The sequence below is a fragment of the Bos indicus x Bos taurus genome, chromosome 10, assembly GCF_003369695.1.
Source record: "Bos indicus x Bos taurus breed Angus x Brahman F1 hybrid chromosome 10, Bos_hybrid_MaternalHap_v2.0, whole genome shotgun sequence".
Classification (NCBI taxonomy): Eukaryota; Metazoa; Chordata; class Mammalia; order Artiodactyla; family Bovidae; genus Bos; species Bos indicus x Bos taurus.
In genome coordinates, this window is record NC_040085.1 from 71,751,291 (window position 1) to 71,777,428 (window position 26,138).

The window sequence follows — 26,138 nt, forward strand, 5'->3', positions numbered from 1 at the left end:
CAGGGGGCCCAGCTTTGATCCCTGCTCAGGGAACTAGCTGCAGTGGTGTGGATTGCAGCTGCTGCAACCCACATGCTGCAATGAAGAGTTTGCATTGGAAGGACTGATGCTAAAGCTGAAACTCCAGTACTTTGGCCACCTCATGAGAAGAGTTGACTCATTGGAAAAGACTCTGATGCTGGGAGGGATTGGGGACAGGAGGAGAAGGGGACGACAGAGGACGAGATGGCTGGATGGCATCACTGACTCGATGGACGTGAGTCTGAGTGAACTCCAGGAGATGGTGATGGACAGGGAGGCCTGGCGTGTTGCGATTCATGGGGTCGCAAAGAGTTGGACATGACTGAGCAACTGAACTGAACTGAAGATCCTGGATGCTGCAACAGAGCTGGAAGAACCCGTGTGCCACACCTAAGATGTTCAGTTCAGTCCAGTTCAGTTGCTCAGTCATGTCCGACTCTTTGTGACCCCATGAATCGCAGAGGTGCAGCCAAATAAATAAATTTTGGAAAAAATCATATGGGTGCAAAGAAGCATATGGATGGGTACATATTAGGTTATTAACACAGGTTATGTGAGTGAGGCATAGGTATATGGATGGAAAAAAAGAATGGGAGGATGGTTAACAAAGAAAAAGGACAAAAAAGACTACACTTTAAGAAAGAAGACATTCCTAATATATCAGTTCAACTTTGCGGGCAAAAGAAAGCAAAGAGGATGAACTAGCCAACCACATTTATGCTTTTATGTAAAAATTTACATATATATGTCAAGAAATTAACAGAGAGAAGAGGTAAGGTGGATAAAAATAGTACTGTGCCCATACAGACATTCAGCAATGTCTGTATGGGTGAATACATTCACAAAAAATATCTGGTGAATGAATGAACACTGGCTAGTCTGTTGGATGTGATAATTTTGTAGATTGGGATTTTCAAGGACCAATTTATTGACTAATATTACCATGACCCAGCAGTGCTTGTGGTGTGTTGTCATAATCAGAACCACTTACGTTCTCTGGTTCGAGGGTGAAATGATCTGCCCGGGACAGTCCCAGTGTACTCTGCGGTCACCCTGTTCACTGACCGTCTGGAGTGATGGATGTAAGTGGAAATGACAGGCTCCAGCCTGGGATTCGAAACTAGCATCGGTGGGGGGAGGGTAGGACTTTGGAATCTGTGTTGCTGTGCTCATTACCGCTTCAGAACTGTTGCTCTAGGCATTGTTAGCTGCCAACGTGATGTACTGCTTTTATAATTAACTATTCTTCAAACAAAACAAAACAAAGAGAGATTTATTATTTGCTACATATAAAAAAAATCATGCCTCGGTGTCTGACCTTCCTTCGCTTTATTGCCAGTATAAGACCGAATTCATGTGAACTTTGTAATGTGTACACAGAACTTGCAATGAAGCTGTCATTCCTTGAACTGAAAACACCTTAGTACCTTTTCTTGTCCTAGCTTTGTGCAGGTGCTGACCTATCTTGGCAAAAGAATCTTAAGTCTTCTGTCATCCCAAAGCAAGTTTCTGAGAACAAAATGCGATATATCAAATATTAAAAATAGATTGGCGGCTAGCCCTCCATGCTCTTACCTCTCAGCTTCACCCAGTTGTAACATTTTGTTATACTTTCTTCGAATATACATTTTTATAAATAAAACACTCTAGAAAACAATTGTGTACCCTTCTGTGACCCATCCTTCCTTTCCCCTTCCCAAAGGTAACCGTGGAACTGAATTTAGTGATTTTATTCTCATAAATATTTGTGTATGACTGTATAATGTATTCATACACAATTTGGTTTGACATTTTAAACTTTATATAAAAGCATCATAGGGTGTGCATTTCTTTGCTAACAGATATGTTTTGCTCAGTGATTTACCGTGTTGGCATATGCAGCTCCAGCTCATTCAACTGTCATATAGCATGGCCTGGTGTGGTGTAACACTGTATCATGGGGAATGGTAATACATAATGGTATTACCAGTACAGTATTAATAGGTTGCTGTTGTATGAATGTAGTACTATTACCTTTTCTTCCCCGCGAAAGGACATTTAAGCTGTTTTCCTTTTTTTAACAATTACACAATGTTGAAGTGAACTTTTTTGGTGAATTTCCCCTGCTCTGTGGTTTTTCTACATCTAGGACTGGACCTGTGGGTTGCCCTGTGTGTACATCTGCAGCTTTGATAGATCTTGCCAAATTATTCTGCAAAGAGATCGCACCAATTCCCATAACCACTTCTTGAATATTCCAGCAAGTTTTCCTTTCTGAGGGCTCAAATTGAAGAACAGAAAAGAGAAATACAAGCCAAAGTAAAAAAACAGCTTTGAGAAAGCATTTAATGATCAGTGGAACTTACCTCAGGCTTATATTTCCATCCAGGGGCGTTTCTCCCACGGACCACCTCCCTTCAAGTATAATCAGTGCATATTGGCTAAGCTCTGGTGACCAGGCATTTGGGATTCAAAGCTATACATGCAAGGAGACTTATTTTCTGAGAGTCTAAAGATTAACTGAGGAGCTAAGACAAACTATAGGCTAAAGTTAATTATTTAAATAACAATTTAACAGGAAGAAAGAAAAGATCTCACTGGATAATGCTGATTCATCATTGAATCAATTGTGCCTGCATTAATTCTCCAGAGTTCCCAAGACAGGGAAGTCAGAGCTTAGGCGATTCTAATTTGGTTTCCTAGCAACCACCACTAGATGAGAAGCAGCTAACTCTGCTTTTTTGTAGCAGACTTTATTTCTTTAGAACAAATGAGTTAAATAAATACCAGCTTAAGGTAAAATTTCACCACCTAAAATTATATTTGAAACATGACTTCTGAACAAAGATCTGAAGTGGTTTCCTTTCCCAGAACCTAACAAAGGTGGATGTGTGGAAATGCAAGTAGCATCAGATTTTAGGGACTTGAGCTTACGTAGGAGTTGGGGTTGGACAGGGATGAGTGAAGAGACAAAAGACAGACTCAGGGAGAGAGAGTGGGGCAACAGAACCCTACACTTGAAGTACAAAATCGAGCAATTTCCCAGCCACCCCCAGCCCAGAAAGTTTTAGGGTTCTTAACTCAGAGGTGGGCAGATGAGTTATCTGAGCTTCAATCCTGCAGACTTGCTCCACTTCACCGGAGTCTACTTTGTCTCTGGAGATTAGTTCCAGGGGAATTGCATTCTGAGTTTGCTGACATAGAAAAAAAAAAATTGGTAGTTTGTTTCTATTTCTCTTTCCACTTCTTTCCACCTCACCAAGCAAAGGTCTGATTGAAAGGGGTAAAAGCTTGCAGAGTATTCCCAGGGAGAAGGTGCAAGGAGAAGGCTTGTTTACGTATCTTGACTTTACTAAGCACTTGTTGCCACAACCCCACTGAACTTGACAGAGGAAACTCTGTCATCACTGAAGGACAGGTCTCCAAAGCAATCTCTGTCAGCTAGGACCAGATCAAAAGGACATTTCTTGGGCCTTTAAATAGAAATGGAGACTCACAGAATTCTAGAGCTGGAAGAGACTCTTCCAGATCAAAAACGTGCAACAGTGTTAACCAAAATTTCAGAAATGAAGACCTGAGTGAAATAAAAAGGTGTTTATTTGGAGTTTGTTAGGACTGTAGACTTCAAGACACAGATTTAAAAGAAGCACCTGAATTGTGTTCTGCTCAACTACAAAACGGGGGAGGCTTACAAAGATAAAAACTACAAGATTATGGTTAGTTACATGAGTTGTTTATCAAGAATTATAATTGAAGCTGGCAAGAAGTAAGGGTGCTTGTTGTCAGGATTGGTTGGGGTCCAGAATGGTTGCATAGTTACAAGGGGACACATCGCGACCATAAGGTTGCGGCTGGCAGGTGGTGTTCGGCAGACGGCTGGTGTTGTCCTTGGGGCGGGTACAGTTCAAAGAAAGTTCAGGTTATTGGTGGCGCAGCCACATGTCTGAGACCAGATCCTTAATGGCAGCCTGACTCCAATTTTGTGTATCTGAACTGTGATCATTCGTTATAATTTCAATTTGTCATCAACGTAAAGGCATGCCTTGTTCTGCCTTGTTGTTTAGAGTTTTACTTGTACCTGACTTTCGGAGAAAAACATGTCTCTTTACCTTCCCCCTTTGTACAAAAACAAATATCCTCAGGGGCTCTCAGAGACATTTATTTATAAGAAAAGGCATGATTTATTTTTAAAACTTACTCAGTAAAATTGAGAATAAAATATAAATTAAGAGATTCTGAAATATTCTTATTATTCTTAAAATCTAAGGTTTTAAGATAAATTTAGAGTTAATGATGGATCATATTAGTTCAATTTTTCAGCACTCTAATTTTTTTTTTACATATATATATTCTTTTCATAGTTTTTTTCCATTCAGTTCAGTTCAGTCACTCAGTTGTGTCCGACTCTTTGCGACCCCATGAATCGCAGCACACCAGGCCTCCCTGTCCATCACCAACTCCCAGAGTTCACTCAGACTCATGTCCATCGAGTCAGTGATGCCATCCAGCCATCTCATCCTCTGTCATCCCCTTCTCCCCCTGCCCCCAATCCTTCCCAGCATCAGAGTCTTTTCCAATGAGTCAACTCTTCTCATGAGGTGGCCAAAGCATTGGAGTTTCAGCTTTAGCATCAGTCCTTTCAATGAACACCCAGGACTGATCTCCTTTAGAATGGACTGGTTGGATCTCCTTGCAGTCCAGGGGAGCTTTTCCATTATGGTTTATCAAAGGATATTGGATATAGTTCCCTGTGCTATCCAGTAGGACCTTGTTGTTTATCCATCCTATATATACAAACTGGCATCTGTTACTCCCAAACTCCAAATCCATCCCTCCCCCATAACCCCTCCACCTTGGCAACCACAAATCTGTTCTTTATGGCTGTGAGTCTATCTTTGTTTCGTAGATATGTTCATTTGTTGTATTTTAAATTCCACATATAAGTGATATCGTATGGTATTTGTCTATCTCTTTCTGACTTACTTTGCTTAGTATGATAATCTCTAGTGCACCCTTGTTACTGCAAATGACATTGGTCCATTCTTTTTTATGGCTAAGTAATATTCCATTGCACATATATACACTACATCTTCTTTATTCATTCATCAGTGGACATTTAGGTTGTTTCTATTCTTGACTGTTGCAAACAATTCAGCACTGTAATTTCTGTTACATATTAAATGTGATTATAAGCCTTTAGAAATCAGTGCTATCCCAACTTGAGAACTTTATTGACAAATGCTTTTTCTAGACAGTGGACTAAGTTATACACTTTAGGTATTCCCTGACATCATCTTTTTATATACCAATTTTTATTAAGAGTAATTAAGTTTTGAATGAAAACATGATGCATGCCTGCTAAATTGCTTCAGTTGAGTCTGACTCTGTGACCCTATGGACTGTAGCCTGCTAGGCTCCTCTTTCCACAGGATTCTCTAGGCAAGAATACTGGAGTGGGTTGCCATGCCCTCCTCCAGTTGATCTTCCCAACCCAGTGATTGAACCTGCATCTCTTCCATCTCCTGCCTTAGCAGGGAGGTTCTTTACTACTAGTGCCATCTGGGAAGCCTGTAATCATGATACTAGAAAAAATTACTATAAAAAATGTAAGATTCCAGCCCTACCAACTCTGGTGGATTTTCTGATTTCTGTCCCCTGAATCCAGCCTGTACTGGAAGATAAAGTGGTATGTTGGGGTTGGCTCTCTTCCCAACTTCATGTTCAGTGATAATGCTAGTACTTTGGAACAGGCTGTGGTAGGAGTATTCACGTCACTACACATGGCAAGTACTGTAAATCAGGGCTTTTATTGTAGAGCCAGTTGTTAGAAATTTACCAGCACATCCCTGGGCAGATGTCATCATTGTTATCACCGGGAACCATGAATCCTAAGCCAACTTTCCTTCTACTGTTATTTACCACCCAGCTTATGTTTGCCCAGGGCATATACTTAATTCTCCAGTTTATCCAAGCAAAACACAAACAGAAAGGTAGTTTAGAACCACTTTTTCAAAAAAAAAAAATTAAAATCCAACCCCCACCAAGTCTCATAGAAACCACTTCACAATTGTTAATTATAACCTTGAATATTTTGATTTGAGGGATTACCCATATTCTTAGAAACCCCCATTCTCATATATAATGGAGACATCTCTAGAAAGCCAAGTCAATCTTCTCGAATATTTCTTGTTTATCTTTTCCAATGAGCTCCCCAGGTGGCTCAGTGGTAAAGAATCTGCCTACCAATGCAGGAGACACAGCTTTGATTCCTGGGTGGGGAAGATCCCCTGGAGCAGGAAATGGCAACCCTCTCCAGCATTCTTGCCTGAGAAATCCCATGGATAGAGGAGCCTGGAAGGCTATGGTTAATAGGGTTGCAAAGAGTCGGACACGACTGAGTGACTAACACGCACTACTTCACACTGTTAGCTTAGCTTTAGTGCTGAGCATTCTTCTCCCTGCTGGTTAAATCCCTTGTTTTATCCTATTGGTTGCACTAAGATTATCACTAAATATTCATCACGTGTGGGCAGTGTGCTAGGTACTGGTCTGCTGGGAAGATAGAAAGTGTTTTGTTGTTGTTATTTTTCAGTAAAGCTCAGAGCCAATCCAGTATGATTAGGAATTGAATGAGAAGTTAGAAGGAGCCCAGGAGACAGGATCCTTGGTTCCTTCCCTGTCCCTTTTCAAGGCCAGAATTAGCTGGTACCAAGAGGCCTGTACAATGCCCAGTGTTCTTGGTACATTTTTGATGATGCTGATACAGTTTTAAAAAAACAGCAGTGAAAAATATACTGTCACATGGGCTTTGAGAATAAGTCTTTTTAGGCAGAATAGATATCTATCTATCCATCCATCCCATGACAAACATTGCAAAAACCTAGGATCTAGTCTGTGTAGGCTCTGTGGGAACAATTTGCCTATGAGTGGCAGTGATTGGGGGATAGGAGTTGCAGAATAGGGTGCAGAATCTACTTATCAGCTTGCTCCCTTTTGGGTGCTGGTTGTTGTGGTTGATACCAAAGAACAAGAGGTCTTTCCCTGTGAGGAGTTTATTACAGCAGAGGAGCTCAGCATCTAAGCTGCTGGCCACCATGTCATCCACAGTGACAGGGATGGAGACATAGATTTCACACCTCCTGCATATTCTATTCCCTCTAGTCTCTAAATAAGGTGCTTTAAAAGAGAAAATATTCAAAAGGTGTTGAAAGAACCACTGATAACAACTTAAAAGCCCTTCTAGGGCAACCTCCTTTCCCAGTTTCATCCTGAGTCAGGCTTCCCTGTTTCTCAGAAGGCAAAATGGGCCATGGCTGAACCACAGCCTCCTGCATGGCTCCAAGAATGTGCTTGCCCTTCATATCTGCTGACCTACTGCATCTTGGGGGCGCAGGGCTGCCCCAACCTCTCCATCATTCTCCTTATATGTCAGAAACTCTGTGCTATGCTTACCAGCTCAGAGAAAAATCCAAGCAGGAGATAATAATTTGGTGGAAGATCACGTTTCGTAAGTTGAGTCTCGTGCTGTGTTGGTCCCATTGATGCAATTAGTTACCCAACAGCAGAAAGCTTGTTCTGATGGTGGCAGGTACCTTGGCACATTACCCAAGCAACAGATGGCTACTGGTTCCATAAATTAGATTTCCAGATGATTGCATAATAGTGTGTCACCCAGCCACTCCTCCCTGGCCCTTCCTGCCTCTCTGGTGAATAGGGGTGGGTCTGTGTAAATGCACTGACTCCTGCCCATTAACCATTCCTCTGGGTGGGAATGCAGTTGAGACAGGGTCTGAGGGAGGGCACGGAAATTTGATCTTTAAAGATATTTAAATAATCTGCAATGTGATCAAACCAGTCAATTCTAAAGGAAATCAACCCTGAATATTCATTGGAAGGACTGATGCTGAATCTAAAGCTCCAATACTCTGGCCACCTGATGTGAAGAGCTGACTCATTGGAAAAGACCCTCATGCTGGGAAAGATTGAAGGCAAAAGGAGAAGTGGGTGACAGAGGATGAGAAGGTTGGATTTAGGCATAGATTTAGGCAGAATAGATATCTATCCACCCATCCATCCCATGATAATTAAACACAGCCTAGTCTGTGTAGGCTCTGCAGGAATAATTTGCCTGTGAGTGGACAGGAATTGGGAGATAGGAGGTGCATAAGAGGGTGCAGAATCTAACTCAATGGACATGAATTTGAGCAAACTCCAGAAGATAGTGAAAGACAGGAAAGCCTGGTGTGCTGCAGTCCATGGGGGTCACAGAGTCAGACATGACTTAGTGACTGAAGAACAATCTGCAATGTGTACATCTTCTAGCCCTTTCCCTCTATCCTTATTCCACCTCTCCCAGATCTTCTATGTACTTACTGACCTGAAGATTCCAGATCTTGCTTCAGACTGCTTTATCAGCAGGTTGGGAAGGAGTCCCCTGCTCCAGGTCTACCCTTCTGATTCATATGGATGTGATGCAACTAAGGATCTTTCCCTATCACTAAAGAGGTAAATAGGAGGGGATCTTCCTTAGAAGAACTGTTCATCAGTCCCTTCCTGCCTCCACAATCTCTCCTTAAAGGAACTACATAACCCTCCTACCCTCCGGACAAGTCCTTCTACTGTGTATCTCCCCTTCTACCTTGATGGCAGTTGACTAGGAAGGTTGGTCAACCCAATGTTCGTAGCCACACTATTCACAATAGCCAAAGACAGGGAAGCAACCTAAATGTCCATCGACAGATAAATGGATAAAGAAGATGTGGTACATATACAATGGAATACTACCCAGCCATAAAAAAGAGTGAGATAACATCATTTGCAGGAACATAGATGGACCTAGAGATTGTCATACTAAGCAAAGTGAGTCAGTGAAAGACAAGTATCCTATAGTATCACTTACATGTGGACTCTTAAGAAAGATACAAAGGAACTTATTTACAAAACATAAATAGACTCACAGGCATAGAAAGAAAACTTATAGTTACCAAAGGGGAAAGGGGAGGGAGGGATAAATTAGAAATTTGGGATTAACAGATATACACTACTATGTGTAAAACAGATAAACAACAAGGACCTACTATATAGCACAGGGAGCTATATCAATATCTTGTAATAACCTATAATGGAAAATAATCTGAAATTATTATTAGATATATATATCTAACTGAATCACTTTGCTGTACACCTGAAACATAGTAAATCAACTATATTTCAATAAAAAATGAAGGTTGGTCAGAAGACATCAGATGCCCTCTCAGAAATGAAGAGGGAGGAGAATGATGTCAATAAACAGGCAATGGGGAAAAAGTCTAGGTGCTCCTCAGATGCCCTCAGCATGGTCCTGGCTCCAGGATCTAGTTGGTCACCTTCTTATTGGATCCTACTTAATCTGAATCTTTTGAGTAAAAGCCCCTTTGTTTAAATTTGCATGAATGCTTTCTATGCAGCTAAATGATTCCTCTCTGGTCCATTCTCTTACATCATTTTCTTCCCCAAAGGAAAATCACAGAAACCATGTCACTGCCTTGACTATGACTATCCCCAAATCCTGAAAGTTCAGATGTCCATCCATCTACCAGGCAAAACCTTTTTGAGCCAGAACTACAGTCAAGTTCCACAGGGATAAAGTGGGAATTTATCTGAAGGCCTTTCCCCTGTGCTCTACCCACTAGGACATCTCACATTGTCAGTGTCTTGAAATCTTGAGGCTAAAGTTTTTTCCATTATCTGGGTTTTCCCACTCAGTGGTGTTTGGATCATTATAATAAATGGATTGAATACTAATTGTACCCCTTGTTTTTCCTGCTTTTACAGGAAGGTGGTTTAAAGAGCTGTGATGCCTTTCATGGCAGAGGTGGGTTAGGACCTGCACAGTCCTCCATCAAGGATGCAGCTGGGCTCAGACTTGGAGCCCTGGAGCCAGGCTTTGGTGGAGGAGAGCGCCCAGGGATAGGCCTAGGGAGTGCCCAGCCAGCTGGAGAAGAGGTATGTCCTTTTGGTTTTATTTAGTTTGATTTCTTTTGCTTATTTATTTTCTCACATTTTTAACACAACTGTCTACCAGGGTGTGTGCCAGGAGCCCACTGGACTCAGTCTCTGTAAAGGGGATGATTGGCCCTGTGGGTCCAATGAAAGGGATCTTCCAAATTTCCTGCATAAATGACAGGGGGAGGAAAAGCAGAAGCATCACACACATCCTTACTCCAGGCTCTAGACTTGGGATCTTTGAGGCCAAGCCCTGGTCAAATCAGCCAACGGCAACTGTCTGTTTCGTGTGTAGATTGTCCTGATCTAGACTACTGGGGAGCTGCCAGCCAGCCTGAAGAGGGACTCGGGGTAAAGCAATGTCTCTGTTGTCATACTGCACTTGGCTGAAGGCACACTAAGTATAGTGACCATGGGTGATGACCCTGTCTCCCTCTTTAGCACGTTCCTTCTGTGTCTGAGGTCTTGTTTATATGTTTGGTGACCAGCTAACTCCAAATTGATGTCATCGTCAGGGACACGCCGGGCCAAGTAAATCGTCCCCTTTGGCCAGGAATGTGTGTTTGTGGTATGCGTAAAGCAAGACAGTGAGGTCTCGCCATCTGGAAGAGGCCAAGCAAACTGCAAAATGATCATTTCCAGATGTGTCCAAGTTTGGTATAGAGCCAGCTACCTCATGCAATCAGGCTGGCGCCCTGTGACATAAGGCTAGCTGAGCCTTCAGTGGGAAGTGGCTCTTATTCCCCTGGCCTGCATTCATTTATCTTCTTTAACTTCTTTAAGCTGACCCGTTGTTTTCTTCCTTGAAATCCCTGGGAGTTTGTAACCAGATGATTAGGAAATTTAAATAAGCAGACACTCAGAAAGTGAGGGGAAAATATTAATATCAAGATTCAGACCTTAGGCGATGACCAGGTTGCAGAAAAGTGGCCTTCCCTGTGCTCCATGGGACCATCTCTGATTGGGGGCAAGTGGCTTACCCTGTTCTGTTTCTCAGGTAAGCAACTGCACTTGACCTTCTCTTGCATAGGAAAAACTTTGGCCTCAAACCCATGACTGGAATGCTAGCAATTTAGAAAAGGTTTTTCCTTCAATTTACTACCTGAATGAGTAACAAAACCCAAACAAACAAAAAACAGTCAAGGCACAAATACATCAAAGGATGAATAAATTACAAGGACTGCAATAAGTGCAGGGAGAGATGATTTTACAGGAAAGGGTCCAAACCTCAGCCCCTCTTAACGGCTCTTTTCATGCAGTGCCATGCAATTCGGGACTGACTCCATGTCAATCTTCCAAGGCTACATTAGGCCATTTGGTCAGGCAATGTCTATTGGACTTTTGCTTTATGAAAGGCATAGGATTAAGAGCTAAGTGGGGAGAGAAAGAAATCTGAAGACCTGGTTCTTGCATTTGCAGAGTTTGCGATCTCATTGGGAGATATCCTGCAGGTCAAGCAGGTGAAAAGTAGTTATCTGAAATCATAAACTATTATACCAAATACCAGCAGCATAAGGAACACAGAAGGGAGAGACTGAGACAGTGAAAATTCATCCACCTTGTCTGGGACACTTCATAAACACATTCAGTGTTATGATACATCCAATCAAGTTCAGGATCTAATCATATGGATGTAAGTATCTCATGAGGGTCTCTGATCTGCTTAGCTTCTCCAATGCCAATGGCGGTTCAGTTCCATCGATATCACGTGGGGACTTTCACCAATAAGACTGTTAAGCAAAAGCTCAGAATGAGTCACCATCTTTTTTCTACTGTGATTGGATGGTATTATTACACATGAATACATTGTTGCTACCATTTTGCCAAGAAGGTGTGTGAGGTTAGTGCTTTTGTTGGGTATAAGGACAATCATATTTCTGGATATACGTATGCTGGAGAGAGTATATGAGTGTATGGTTAAAGGGCATCTAGTATTTAAAGCTTATATGAATTCTTAGAATATGACAGGATTAATGACCCCAATAGAGGGTGACATTAGTCCACATGTGACTATTCATTTTTCCTTTGTTCTTGGTTGGCCATTCAAGGTACCAGGAACCACATGGGCCTTGGCCTGTCTATTCTGGCTTTGGAAGCCAAGCAGCCAGGCTCCAGAGAGGTTCTATTTATTTAACCAAAGTGAATAACATGCTTTGCCTCTTATTTCTTTTAAAACACTCTTTCATTAAAACAGTGATTCACATGCATTTTCTAAAACTGTACTGCTTACTTTTAAAGATGGCTGAATTTTGGAACAATGATTAAGGAAACAGTGAAAACCTATGGGACACGAGATGGGCCTGTGTAGAAAATCTTGGCACATAGTTAGGGGGTACTCCATGAAACTTGAAAGGCAGAGAGAATTCAAATAAAAGGATGCATATATCCCACGTTTGGCATATGGAGTTTGTTATCCAGAGGAGATATTAATAGAATAGGTGGAAGATAAAAAGAACTCAAAATGGTATATTGGTTCTTGGGTTGAAGATTGATTGAAGCATACTGAGGAAGATGACCATTGGACACATCAGATCAGATCAGATCAGATCAGTCACTCAGTCATGTCCGACTCTTTGCGACCCCATGAATCGCAGCACGCCAGGCCTCCCTGTCCATCACCAACTCCCGGAGTTCACTGAGACTCACGTCCATCGAGCCAGCGATGCCATCCAGCCATCTCATCCTCTGTCATCCCCTTCTCCTCCTGCCCCCAATCCCTCCCAGCATCAGAGTCTTTTCCAATGAGTCAACTCTTCACATGAGGTGGCCAAAGTACTGGAGTTTCAGCTTTAGCATCATTCCTGCCAAAGAAATCCCAGGGCTGATCTCCTTCAGAATGGACTGGTTGGATCACCTTGCAATCCAAGGGACTCTCAAGAGTCTTCTCCAACACCACAGTTCAAAAGCATCAATTCTTCGGTGCTCAGCCTTCTGCACAGTCTAACTCTCACATCCATACATGACCACAGGAAAAACCATAGCCTTGACTAGACGAACCTTTGTTGGCAAAGTAATGTCTCTGCTTTTGAACATGCTATCCAGGTTGCTCATAACTTTTCTTCCAAGGAGTAAGCGTCTTTTAATTTCATGGCTGCAGTCACCATCTGTAGCAATTTTGGAGCCCAGAAAAATAAAGTCTGACACTGTTTCCACTGTTTCCCCATCTATTTCCCATGAAGTGATAGGACCGGATGCCATCGTCTTCGTTTTCTGAATGTTGAGCTTTAAGCCAACTTTTTCACTGTCCACTTTCACTTTCATCAAGAGGCTTTTTAGTTCCTCTTCACTTTCTGCCATAAGGGTTGTGTTATCTGCATATCTGAGGTTATTGATATTTTTCCCGGCAATCTTGATTCCAGTTTGTGTTTCGTCCTGTCCAGCATTTCTCATGATGTACTCTGCATATAAGTTAAATAAACAGGGTGACAATATACAGCCTTGACGAACTCCTTTTCCTATTTGGAACCAGTCTGTTGTTCCATGTCCGTTCTAACTGTTGCTTCCTGACCTGCATACAAATTTCTCAAGAGGCAGATCAGGTGGTCTGGTATTCCCATCTCTTTCAGAATTTTCCACAGTTGATTGTGATCCACACAGTCAAAGGCTTTGGCATAGTCAATAAAGCAGAAATAGATGTTTTTCTGGAACTCCCTTGCTTTTTTGATGATCCAGCGGATGTTGGTAATTTGATCTCTGGTTCCTCTGCCTTTTCTAAAACCAGCTTGAACATCAGGAAGTTCACAGTTCACATATTGCTGAAGCCTGGCTTGGAAAATTTTGAGCATTACTTTACTAGCGTGTGAGATGAGTGCAATTGTGCGGTAGTTTGAGCATTCTTTGGCATTGCCTTTCTTTGGGATTGGAATGAAAACTGACCTTTTCCAGTCCTGTGGCCACTGCTGAGTTTTCCAAATTTGCTGGCATATTGAGTGCAGCACTTTCACAGCATCATCTTTCAGGATTTGGAATAGTTCAACTGGAATTCCATCACCTCCACTAGCTTTGTTCGTAGTGATGCTTTCTAAGGCCCACTTGACTTCACATTCTAGGATGTCTGGCTCTAGGTCAGTGATCACACCATCGTGATTATCTGGGTCGTGAAGATCTTTTTTGTACAGTTCTGTGTATTCTTGCCATCTCTTCTTAATATCTTCTGCTTCTGTTAGGTCCATACCATTTCTGTCCTTTATGGAGCCCATCTTTGTATGAAATGTTCCTTTGGTATCTCTGATTTTCTTCAAGAGATCTTTCATCTTTCCCATTCTGTTGTTTTCCTCTATTTCTTTGCATTGATCGCTGAAGAAGGCTTTCTTATCTCTTCTTGCTATTCTTTGGAACTCTGCATTCAGATGTTTGTATCTTTCCTTTTCTCCTTTGCTTTTCGCTTCTCTTCTTTTCACAGCTATTTGTAAGGCCTCCCCAGACAGCCATTTTGCTTTTTTGCATTTCTTTTCTATGGGAATGGTCTTGATCCCTGTCTCCTGTACAATGTCACGAACCTCATTCCATAGTTCATCAGGCACTCTATCTATCAGATCTAGGCCCTTAAATCTATTTCTCACTTCCACTGTATAATCATAAGGGATTTGATTTAGGTCATACCTGAATGGTCTAGTGGTTTTCCCTACTTTCTTCAGTTGGACACATAGGACTGTAATATTTCTAAATGAGAAAAGAGCAGAGATTTCTGTACATTTGTTACCAAGCCCAAACTTGTACTGCTCACCACAGGACAGGCCAAAACATCAAGAGACATTTTGTTGGGTCAGGGAATAATGACTTTATAAGGATGGTCTGCAGACAGAGAAGATGGTAGCTGATGCTGCTGTGTCACTTCAGTCATGTCCGACTCTGTGCGATCCCATAGACAGCAGCCAACCAGGCTTCCCGTCCCTGGGATTCTCCAGGCAAGAACACTGGAGTGGGTTGCCATTTCCTTCTCCAATGCATGAAAGTGAAAAGTGAAAGTGAAGTCGCTCAGTTGTGTCCGACTCTAGTGACCCCATGAACTGCAGCCTACCAGGCTCCTGGGTCCATGGGATTTTCTAGGCAAAAGTACTGGAGTGGGGTGCCATTGCCTTCTCCGAGAAGATGGTAGACCTATGTCCTAAAGAGTCATCTTACCTGAGTTAGATTTTAGGCTTCTTTTATACTAAAAGGGGAGGAAGTCAAGTCAAACTTATCCTGGCTTTGGTCAGCCTCCAGAGGGGATATGTTAATTTCTTTCCTCCTACAATCATTCACATGTGGGCCTGGTCAGGATGTTTCCTGTGAGCTAAACAATGGTATTTTAGCTTAATGTTCACCACCTGGTTCCTAGAGAAGGGCCATTTTGTATAATTTGAGCTTATAGGAAGCATCCTTTTACTGATTAACTTGTAATCGAATACAAAGATTCTTCCCTATTATATGTTCCCTCCCCCAGAAAAAAATATTTCTTGGAATCATGTTGGGCAAAGAATGATGGACTGAACTGATTCCACATAGAAGGCCTTTCGTATAAGTTGACAGTAGCTCTCCTCATCCATATGCTGTGTAATATAACTGAGAGAGTCAGTTCCTAGGCAGGTTGATAGGGAGTTTAGGGGTCCCCAAGGAGAGAGGGGTCTGGAATTCTCAAGGAAGAAGAAAGGACAAACTTTTTTTCTTTCTCCACATTCCTTAGGATTATATAACAATTATGTATTCTGCCTAAGGACAGTCTTTGGATTCAACCTTCTGTCATCCTAAAATGTTAATTATGGGAGTAGACCTGGTCTTTACAAGGATGTATCTTGCCTGAGGACAGTGTTACCTTAAAATGTAAATTATGGGAGTAGGTCTGATGAGGTCTTTACAACCTCCAGACATTCTTTGGATTATATAACCTCATTGTTAACACTAGCAAGCGGGTACTCTTTCTGCCCCCTTCTGATGCCTATGTCAGAAGCTTTCTCTATCTCCTTTATACTTTAATAAAACTTTATTACACAAAAGCCCTGAGCGATCAAGCCTCGTCTCTGGCCCCGGATTGAATTCTTCTCCTCCGGGGGCCAAGAATCCCGGTGTATTCGCGTGATTCAACAACAACCTTTCATAACAATGATAAGAAGCTCAGCATCAGTGGAGAGGCTGTCACTCAGCTCAACGCCAGCTCTGAGGACTGGCTTTACATTTCATTAAGAGAAACCTGGAGACTAAAGGGAGGGAAAAGATAGGTCCATTGTATCCTCTGCTAAACAGATCACTTCTGGAATGCAACTTGGGGTGACAATGATTTCCAAGTCTGAGAAATAATACCTAAACATTTCTACATATTTTGTCTATGTGCTAGAGTCCTTTGGACAGCAAGGAGATCAAACCAGTCAATCCCAAAGGAAATCAACCCTGAATATTCACTGGAAGGGCTGAAGCTGAAGCTCCAATACTTAGGCCACTTTACGCGAAGAGTAGACTTACTGAAAAGATCTTGATGCTGTGAAAGATTGAGGACAAGAGGAAAAGGGGGCGACAGAGGATGAGAGGGTTGGATGTCGTCACTGACTTAATGGATATGAGTTTGAGCAAACTCCAGGAGATAGTGATGAACAGGGAAGGCTGGTGTGTTGCAGTTCGTGGGATCACAAAGATTCAGACATGATTTAGTGACTGAAGAACAACAATGTGCTAGAGTTCTCCAAGTGGCTCCATTTATTATCTCACTATTCCTCAAAGTATTGTGTCTATGATTTAATATTATCCCCATACTGCAGATGGGAAAACTGAGGCCCAGAGAGGGTAAGAGGCTAGCCAGGAAGTGGGGTTCCAGAACTTAGAAACGAGCTCTTTGGCTCCATGATTGGTATTTTCTCTGCCATTCCATGAACTGAATTGCAAGAAGACCAGAGGCAGGGACCAGAAATGAGGGTTCTGGAAGCCACAGTCCATAAGGTGCTTTTGAAGAAACCAGAGATGCCTCAAAAAGAGATGCCTTAAGGGGGCCTGTGATAGCTGTTGCCAAATATTTGAAACTTGTCATAGGAGGAGGGAAGAGATATTTTAAAGGCTCCAGAGGGCAGTAGCAGGACCAATTGTTTGAAATTATACACGAAGCCAGAGGGTGGTGGCAAAACTGTGTCTGAAAGAGTGACAAGGGCAGAATTATGTCCAGATAGGTCAACAAAGCAGTGACCCCGAAACAGCGGAGCCAGCCCAGCTGCCTAAATAGGTGGAAGGGAGGGGCATGGGCACAAATGTCAGCAGCTGGGTTTTTACCTGCTTTTGTGGTCAGGCTGGATCATTCTAAACGCTGTTCCGCTGGGTTTGGATTCCTCTCCCAGCAAGTTCCTTGATGTGGATCTTATCCTAAAGGAGAGCCCTGGCTACTCAGCTTGGAAAGGTCATGGTTCAGAGCTGGCTGCAGCTCTCTCCCACTCCCCCACCCCAACCCCTGCGGCTGGATGGGGCAAAGCCCTTCCCAGCACCAGCTGTTCTCCGCAGGCTCACAAGTGCTCCCACCTGTCAGCTACTTGGGTGTTTTCCTGTTCTAGGTCTGTAGGTGCCTGGTGGCCCCCTTCTGCTTCCCCACAGGTGCTGAGACCACCTGGGGCTACAACTATTGGGGTTTATCCCAATTTGTTTGCATTTGGGGTTTATGAGTATACTTATTCAGCTGGTTTTGTCATAAATGTCCCCTGTGGCCAGGTTAGTTGGTTTTCCTACTTAGCAGATCTGTTTTTCTGTGGGGATTCAAGAAGGTCCCAAACCTGTGTTTCCACGTCACCGCCACCTTGCCAGAATTCTCTGACCCGCTGCTGTAACTTCAGGTTCCTCTTTCTCTCTGGTTAGGTCTCGGCTGACTCAATCATCTCCAACTGTCTCCTAGAATCAAATTATCATTAGCATATAATAAAACACAGCAGTTCTATGAAAGGGTTTGGAGTTATATAATAAGCTTTGCCACAACACAACTTAAACTCGGGAAGATTTTAAAAACAGAGAGGATTTTTTCCCCCCACACTGAGTTGTGGTCCTGGGCTGGGTAAGAGATGCTATATATACACATTTTGCATTTTCTGCTCCAGAAGAGAACGATTCTCACAGTTGGATGTCCGACTCAGGAATCTGTCGTTTTTGCTTGACTAAAGTCACATCATTGATTGATGCCAGATTTTGCTCAATTAAATGTTTGTTTTTCTTTGGGCATCAGCAAAGGCAATATTGATGATGGGTTATTAGCATGCACCCCTTGGATTTTGGATACTCTAGGGGCATTTGCAGGCTGCTGTTTTCAGCAGTGCAGGGCTCTGAGCCACCTTTCTATTCTGGGCCCAAGGACACCTGCGTGTGTGTGACTGAGGAGGGGACCACTCTGTCAGGTCCTTTCTAGAGAGATGAAAAGAGAGAAAGGATCTTCACCCAGTCTTTGTCTCACTCCAGTCCCACACCCCCAAGCTAAGAAAAACAGTGATATTTTGTGATCACATTTAGGTTGTTCTTGTCTATTTGTTTGTTTGTTTATTCATTCCATGAGTATTTTGGAGGACTGGCTTGTGGGGCAAATGAGAAAAGTACAGAAAGACGAGCCCTAGCCTCCTGTGAGAGCTGTCTCTGCTTCATCTCAGGAGCTCCCGAGCAGATATGGAGATTGTGAGCCGGCAGCTGCAGCCACAGCCTCACAAGGGCCCTTCCTCTGAGGTTTTCCGGGGGAGATAAGGCTGCAGCCAAAGGACTTTCGGTTCTCACACACCGTCTTCCATTCGGGGATGGACCCCAACCCCTCAACGTGCTTTGGCCTTGAGCTGTGCTTCCACTGTTCAAGACTTCATGGGTTGACATAAATAAGAAAAACAGCTAGTGGGAACTGCCCTATAGTTCAGGGAGCTCACCTCCCTGCTCTGTGATGACCTAGAGGAGCGGGATGGGGGAGGGGTGGGAGGTCCAAGAGGGCGGGGATATATGTATACGTATAGCTGGTTCACGTCACTGTACCGCAAAAATTAGCACAACATCGTAAAGCAATTATACTCTAAAGGTTTTTTTTTTGTTTTTAACGAAATTTAAAAAAAAAAAAAAGGAAAAACAATAAAAAGGAAATTAAAAAAAAATGAAGAGTGGCTGCGCTTCCCAGCAGGGCTGTGGCCTCCAGGAGGCGCCCTCTGGCAGGATGGAATGACGCCCAGTTCTGTCCCCACACCGAGGCGTCTCTGTGTTCCAGCCTTCTCTCCTGACCAGGCCCACATCTCCACAAATAGCCAGCGCATTTGTTCCCTAGGGCTGCTGCAACAAATGACAGCAAACTTAAAGGCTTAAAAGTAGTTTATTATCTTGCAGTTCTGAAGGGCAGAAGTCTCACTAGTCTGAAAACCCTGGTGTCTGCAGGGCTGGGTTCCTTCTGGAGGCCCCAGGGGAGAATCTGCTTCCTTGCCTTTGCCAGCTTCCAGAGGCATTCTGAGTCCGTGGCTCCTGACCCTCCTTCTCCATCCGAGAAGCCGGCATCATAGCACCTTCTCTCCTCTCTGACCCCTGCTTTTGTCGTCACATCCACTTCTCTGACTCTGACCCTCCTGTCTCTCTCTTGTAAGGACCCTTGTGCCTGGATTCAGCTGGGTAATCTGGGATAAGCCCCAGTCCTTCAGGTTCTTAACGGAATCACTACTGCCAAATCCTTTTATCATGTAAAATAGCATTCACAGGGTCTGGGTATTAGGAGGGTGACCTTTCAGGGGAAGCAGGATTCTGTCTGCCGTACCCAACTCCTTAAAAATTTTTTTTATTTGGTTATCTTTTGCTTTTTTATTGTATAAAATAAACATACATAAAATTGACCATCATAGTCATTGTCAAGTATACAGTTCAATGGTATTAAATACATTCATAATGTTGTCCAACCATCAGCACCATCTGTCGTTACAAGTTTTCATCTTGTAAAACTGAAAGTCTGTATCCAGCATCTTTTATCCTGACCAAGGTAGGAAAATTCCTCAGCACAGTGCTACCGTGGCATTTGTTCAAAATGATAATCAGAAGAGCTAACATTTATTGATGCAAAGAACTGACTCATTGGAAAGGGCCCTGATGCTTGCAAAGATTGATGGCAGGAGGGGAAGGGGATGACAGAGGATGAGATGGTTGGATGGCATCACCAACTCGATGGACCTAAGTTTGAGCAAGCTCTGGGAGTTGGTGGTGGACAGAGAAACCTGGCATGCTGCAGTCCATGGGGTCGCAAAAGTCAGACACTGAACTGCTGAACTGAACATTTAATGAAGTCTTGCCACAAAGGATAATCAGGTTAAAAAAAATAGATCGTTGAAGAAACTGAGGCATGAGAGGTTAAATATAACCAAACCAGGAAGTGAAGGAAGCAAGCAGTCTGACTTCAGTTGCAGGCTGTTTCTCTGGAAAGGAAGGCTTATTAGGACGTCAGTGGGGCAGAAAAGAGTTGTTCTCAAATGTTGCCTGCAGCAACAGAGGAACTTCAAGCAATGCCTATGAAAGGCAGAAGATAAAGCTTCTCAGATGCCTTTGTGGCCAGTGTCAATTAAACACCATTGCTGTATGAAGTTCTTAATCAGACACTTCTGTCTAAAAAATAATGCTACTGAAGTAAACAGGGTTTCTCTACAGTTACAGAATAACCGTCAAACTTGTTAGTGGAAATTCCCCCACCCCACCCCCTCCCACCCCCTCCATGTGGTTGGCTGCTGACGCTGCTGCAAAAACTCCCTCGAGTGTTTTTTCTAGACAAGGTCTCCAGACGGTTCTCTCTTCTCATTTGCTATTAGTGATGCTGTTTCTGTGGATCTCCAGGAGTCCAGTTTTCTTTTTGGAGGAGAACTAGCAAATCTTCACAAGAATTCTGCAACTCTACAGCCCAGCTGAAAGACGGGTTTCAGCCCAGCTGAAAGAAAAACTCCACAGCTCTCTGAAAGATTAGAGTTTAGGGGAATGAAAAGGGCTCACAGCTACTCACCCGGAAGAACATGAGCCCATGGAGAATCCAGGAAATGAAAATGAAATGCCCAGTTTGGATGCAGGGCCAGCTAGACAAATCTTGCCCATAGTTCAGTGTTAAATGATGCCCTTAATCCCCAGCTCTTGGGGTCTGGTGTCTCCGTTGAACGTTGATCAGCCTTGGTGTTCTCTGCACCGACTTTCAGGGCTGTTTGCAGGCACAGTAAATATTTGTCCTGTCAAACGGCATTTGGCTGCTCACATGTCTTATTTAAGAGATAAATGTCAGGGGTTTCTCTCTCTCTCTCTTTGGTGTGGACTACAAGGAGATATATATGCATCAATATCATTCCTACTTTTCTAACAACTGTGAGGCCCCCGATAAAGACAAATATCTTCAGAGTTTCATATCCTGATTGGGTTTGTGTCAAGTCAAAGTGAAGCCACCCTCGCCTCAGTAATATACGTGCCATGGAGAGCGCAACCCGTACCAGACTAGAAGCAATTTCTGTTCTGACATGTCTCTGTTATTAAAAAGTTAAGGAAAGCAGAGGAGGGAACACAAAGATTGGATCTATCAAAGACAGAACTACAAAGTTAATGGTACTGAGCCGTCTGGAGAAATGAGGAAATCCATGATGTCTTAGCCAGGAGGAGACATTGGAAATCCGCAGGAAGGATCGACCACAGGGAGAAAAAAGAAATAAAAGAAGAAAGGAAAAGAACATGTTTGCCTTACAGATATTATGTCAATGTTGCAGACACAGAGGACAATCATATGGACACCAAGGGGAGGGGGAAAGGGGAAAGGGATGAATTAGGAGATGGAATTGACATATATATCCTACTGATACTATGTATAAAATAGATGACTGATGAGAACCTATTGGATAGCTCAGGGAACTCTATTCGATATACTATGGGATCTAAATGGGAAGGAAATTTAAAGAAGAGGGGATATATGTATATATATAGCTGATTCACTTTGCTGTACAGTAAAAATTAGCACAACATTGTAAAGCAACTATACTTCAATAATAATTAAAAAAAGATTACAAGGATAAAGGGTAGTAACCAAAGATCAGGGAGCAAGTGTTGGGTCATGGAAGACCAATCCCTTTGCCACTATTGCAAATTAAAAACAGCATAACTGGAAATGATAACTTCACATTTTCATAATTGCATATTCATAAATGACAAGTGATTGATGGGAAGGCAGGGGGGTCTTTTTGTGTGTGGGCTTAGAGACAGCCAGGGGCAATGGTTTTGGCTGAACTTTGGGAATTTTCTCAGGCTGAGGAAGGGAAGGGGTGTGGTGAGAAGCAGCGAGAGATTTTCCTAAATTTGGAGTGGAAAGGTATGTCCTTACAATGATCTTATTGTCCTTCTTGCCACTGGGGAGAGAGCCTTTCCAAGGAACAGCCCTGTGAACAAGGTCCGACGAAAGCTCAGAAGTATCAGTGGTGAGGATTCTGCGTCCAGAAGGAATGCTCTCCCTGACAAAGATTAGAAAGTGAGCTTTATTAAAATTATCCTGAGTACCTCTGGAACCCAGGGACCAACCATTGTGTGGAAACTATCTGTTACATAACACACATGACCTCATGCAATCCTCCCATCAATTGTGAAGGGGAATTAGTCATCCACTAACTTTATTTGACGGAGAAGGCACTGGCAACCCACTCCAGTACTCTTGTCTGGAAAACCCCATGGACGGAGGAGCCTGGTAGGCCACAGTCCATGGGGTCGCTAAGAGTCAGACACGACTGAGTGACTTCACTTTCACTTTTCACTTTCATGCATTGGAGAAGGAAATGGCAACCCACTCCAGTGTTCTTGCCTGAAGAATCCCAGGAATGGGGGAGCCTGGTGGGCTGCCGTCTCTGGGGTCGCACAGAGTCGGACACAACTGAAGTGACTTAGCAGCAGTGCAGCAACCCTATTTGACAGATGAGAAAACCAACACCCAGGGGATTCGTGTGACTATCCAAAGTCATATAGTCAAGGGAGACTTCATTAAGACTAAATGTAGTAGCAAAGGCTCAGACCTCTCTGATACTGTCTGATGAGGACCCTTCTCTGTGCTGTTAGCATCCACCCTGATCCTCTCCCGTTATGAACTGAATGTTTGACTCCCCCAAATTCCTTTATTAAAGCCCTAACTCCCAATGTGATGGTATTTGGAGGTGGAGTGTTTGAGATATGATTAGGTCATGAGGGTGGAGCACTCATGAACAGGATTCAGTTCAGTCACTCAGTCATGTCCAACTCTTGGGGACCCCATGACGCCAGGCCTCCGTGTCCATCACCAACTCCTAAAGCTTGCTCACACTCATGTCCATTGAGTCGGTGATGCCATCCAATCATCTCATCCTGTCGTTCCCTTCTCCTCCTGTCTTCAATCTTTCCCAGCATCAGGGTCTTTTCCAATGAGTCAGTTCTTCGCATCAGGTGGCCAAAGGATTAAAGTTTCAGCTTCAGCATCAGTCCTTCCAAAGAAGATTCAGGACTGATTTCCTTTAGGATGGACTGGTTGGATCTCCTTGCAGCCCTGGTAAGGGAACTAAGACCCCACATGCCTCAGAGCAACTAGGCTCACGCACTGCAGCTGCTGAAGCCCGCACTATCTGGAGCCCATGTGCCACAACTAGAGGGTCCACACACCTCAAGCAAAGATCCTGCATGAAGGATCCTGTGTGCCACAACTAAGACACAAGGCAGCAAAATCAATCAATAAATGATTTTTTTTTAAGTACATAAACTTAACATAATGAGTAGCTAAAAGTAGGGATTGCTCCTCCTCATAAGCCTTCATTTACTCATTCAGCAGGTGCTCGTGGATCTCCTACTCAACATCAGGTACTATGCCTGGCACTGGGTGTCTAATAGTACCTACTCTCATGAGCTTATGAACCAGTCTGTTCATAATTTAAAATTAATAATCATTGGCATCAAAGTAATTATTTAGCAAGGATTTTCTACGAATCAAATACTTACAGAGGAATCATAATTACAAACGAAGAGAACTCTGATGGAAAAGAATGCTGTGTTAAAAATGCAAAGATCAAAGAGCTGAACTGGTGGGGAGGGAGGAGGGAATGTAGAATATTCTCCTCTGGCCCCTCAAGACCCACTCTTACCTCTTTCTCAGGTTGCTCTGGCCCCTAATGACTGCATCTATTGGCTTCTTGGTCCTCGGCTTAGGGTGGTTTTGGCCCGTGGGAGACACCATCGAGGAGTGGAAGGGGAGAGAGGTGGAGTATTTGTGCCCTGGTACCTTCCCTGCTGGACTGTAGTGTGGCAGTGATTTGTGTTCCTCTACTGGAAGTCACAGCCCTGTCAGGAGGCTCCTCTCTTACAACCACTGCTCCCTCCCTTTGCCCCTTGAGACCCAGGAATGCTTCATCAGCCATTGTCGGTCCCTTAACCATGCCTTTATCTTGTAACTAGTCCCTTCATTAAACTCCCTTCAAGCCAACCCTTCTTGGAATGTACTGTCTGTTTTCTGCTGGGACCTGACCAATATTAAAGGTTGCTGTAAAGAAGTCTTTCGATTAAAAATTAACCAAGAAAAGGAACTGGGGTAGGGAGGAGCATGTATCAGAATAGGTTCAAATTCTGTTGGCTGCTGTGGGCCAGACACATTTGAAAACTAGAATGTGGCTGAGTGCACAGAGCTAGGGTGAGACTGATACAAATTGAGGCTGGAGAGATAGGTCAGGGCCCAGGGCCTGGTGTACAGCTGTGCAGATTGCATACTGTGTGACTTCTAAGGGAGACTCTACCCAGGCTATCATGTGAATGGTGGCTCTTGGAATTAGACAACATTGTGGCAGAAATTGCTGGATCTTATAGGCCATGCTAAGGATTGGAATCTGGATTCTAAGAGCAGTGAAAAACAGTTAAAGAGTTTTAAGAAGGGTGAATGGGGTGTGTGTGTGTGTGTGTGCACGCGCATATGAGAGAGAGAGAGAAGAAATCAGATTTGCATTTCGAGACATCATTCAGCTTTTAGTTTTCAAATATTTTTCGGTATTCACTTAGGGCAAAAGGATATGTACAGAAGACTGGTTAAGTGTGTTATTGATCAGGTGCAAAAAGATGGTGGCTCAGGGAGAAATGCCAAAGGATGGGAGGGAATAGATAGATTTAGCAAGTATTTGTGAAGTAAAATCAGCAGTATTTGTTGATGGGTTAGATGTAGAGGGTCGGAAAGAAGGGAGTGTTGCGGATGACTCCAGATTGTTTGGGTGGTGCAGCTGGTTAGATGATAATACTACTTCTGAGCTTGGAAGTACAGATCAGGACCAATTTAGAGGTGAAGTTGAGAAATCAGTTGCCTTGAGACATCCAAGGGAGTCTCCAAAGTATGAAATGCTACTTAGACATTAAACAAGATGAGGACTGAAAGCTGCCCACTAGATTTAACAATTAGAGATCGTTGGTAGCCTTTGTGTGAGTTGTTTGTGGGAGCAAAGAGCTAGATTGTGGGGTAAGGAGTGAGTAAGAGGTAAATAGACATAGCCAATGAGTGTAGCCTGCCTCTTCTGAGAAGTTTGGCTGTGACTGGGCTGGGGGGTGGACAGAGGTGAGGTGTTAACTGGAGGAGGTCGGATTGAGTGCGAATTTGCTTTTTAATGGGAGAACACTTATGGAGGAAAATCCAATGGAAATATAGAGACTGCATGTACAAAAGAGAGAAGGATCACTGAGAGTAAAGATTCCTGAGAAGGAGGAAGTTGATGGCATCTGAAAAATAGTGGAAGAAATTGACTTAGATTGGAGGAGGAACTCGTTGTTAATAAAGCAGAGGGAAAGGAAGGGAAGATACATGCATAATCAGATATGTGTGGATTGTGACTTTTAATATGTGAAGCTTCAGGAACTTTCCAAAAGATGGCTTCTATGTCTACATGGAGTAGGAGACTTCATAAGAAAGTCACCTACTTAGAGTGAACTGTAAGTGTGTGTGTGTGTGTGTGTGTGAGAGGGAGAGAGACAGAGAGAGAGAGAGCGAGCTCATATGCTCATCAGCATTTTGAGGAAAGCCTAGAAGATTTGAAATAACCAAGTGTCACATAGAAAGTTCTAACTGGCAGGAGTTTTGTCTTCTGGATCAGAAGGAGCCTAGTCCTGGTCCATTGCCAGGACTTTGGATGGGACTTCAGCACCTTTTGAAGAGAGACAAGGCGGCTGGGTCTTCTTGAGAACGGTTTACATCTTTCCCTTTGTATCACACT

At 43.2% G+C, this 26,138-nt stretch overlaps 1 long non-coding RNA gene across 1 annotated transcript; it reads right to left on the reverse strand.

The window, feature by feature from the left end:
* Positions 1-1,784: 1,784 nt before the first annotated feature.
* On the reverse strand, positions 1,785-21,695 carry LOC113900507. The gene is made up of 3 exons (XR_003513154.1): positions 20,918-21,695; positions 17,709-17,823; positions 1,785-3,194 (listed from the first exon to the last, which is right to left on the reverse strand). It is a non-coding gene; the product is annotated as an uncharacterized LOC113900507 (long non-coding RNA).
* Positions 21,696-26,138: the final 4,443 nt, after the last annotated feature.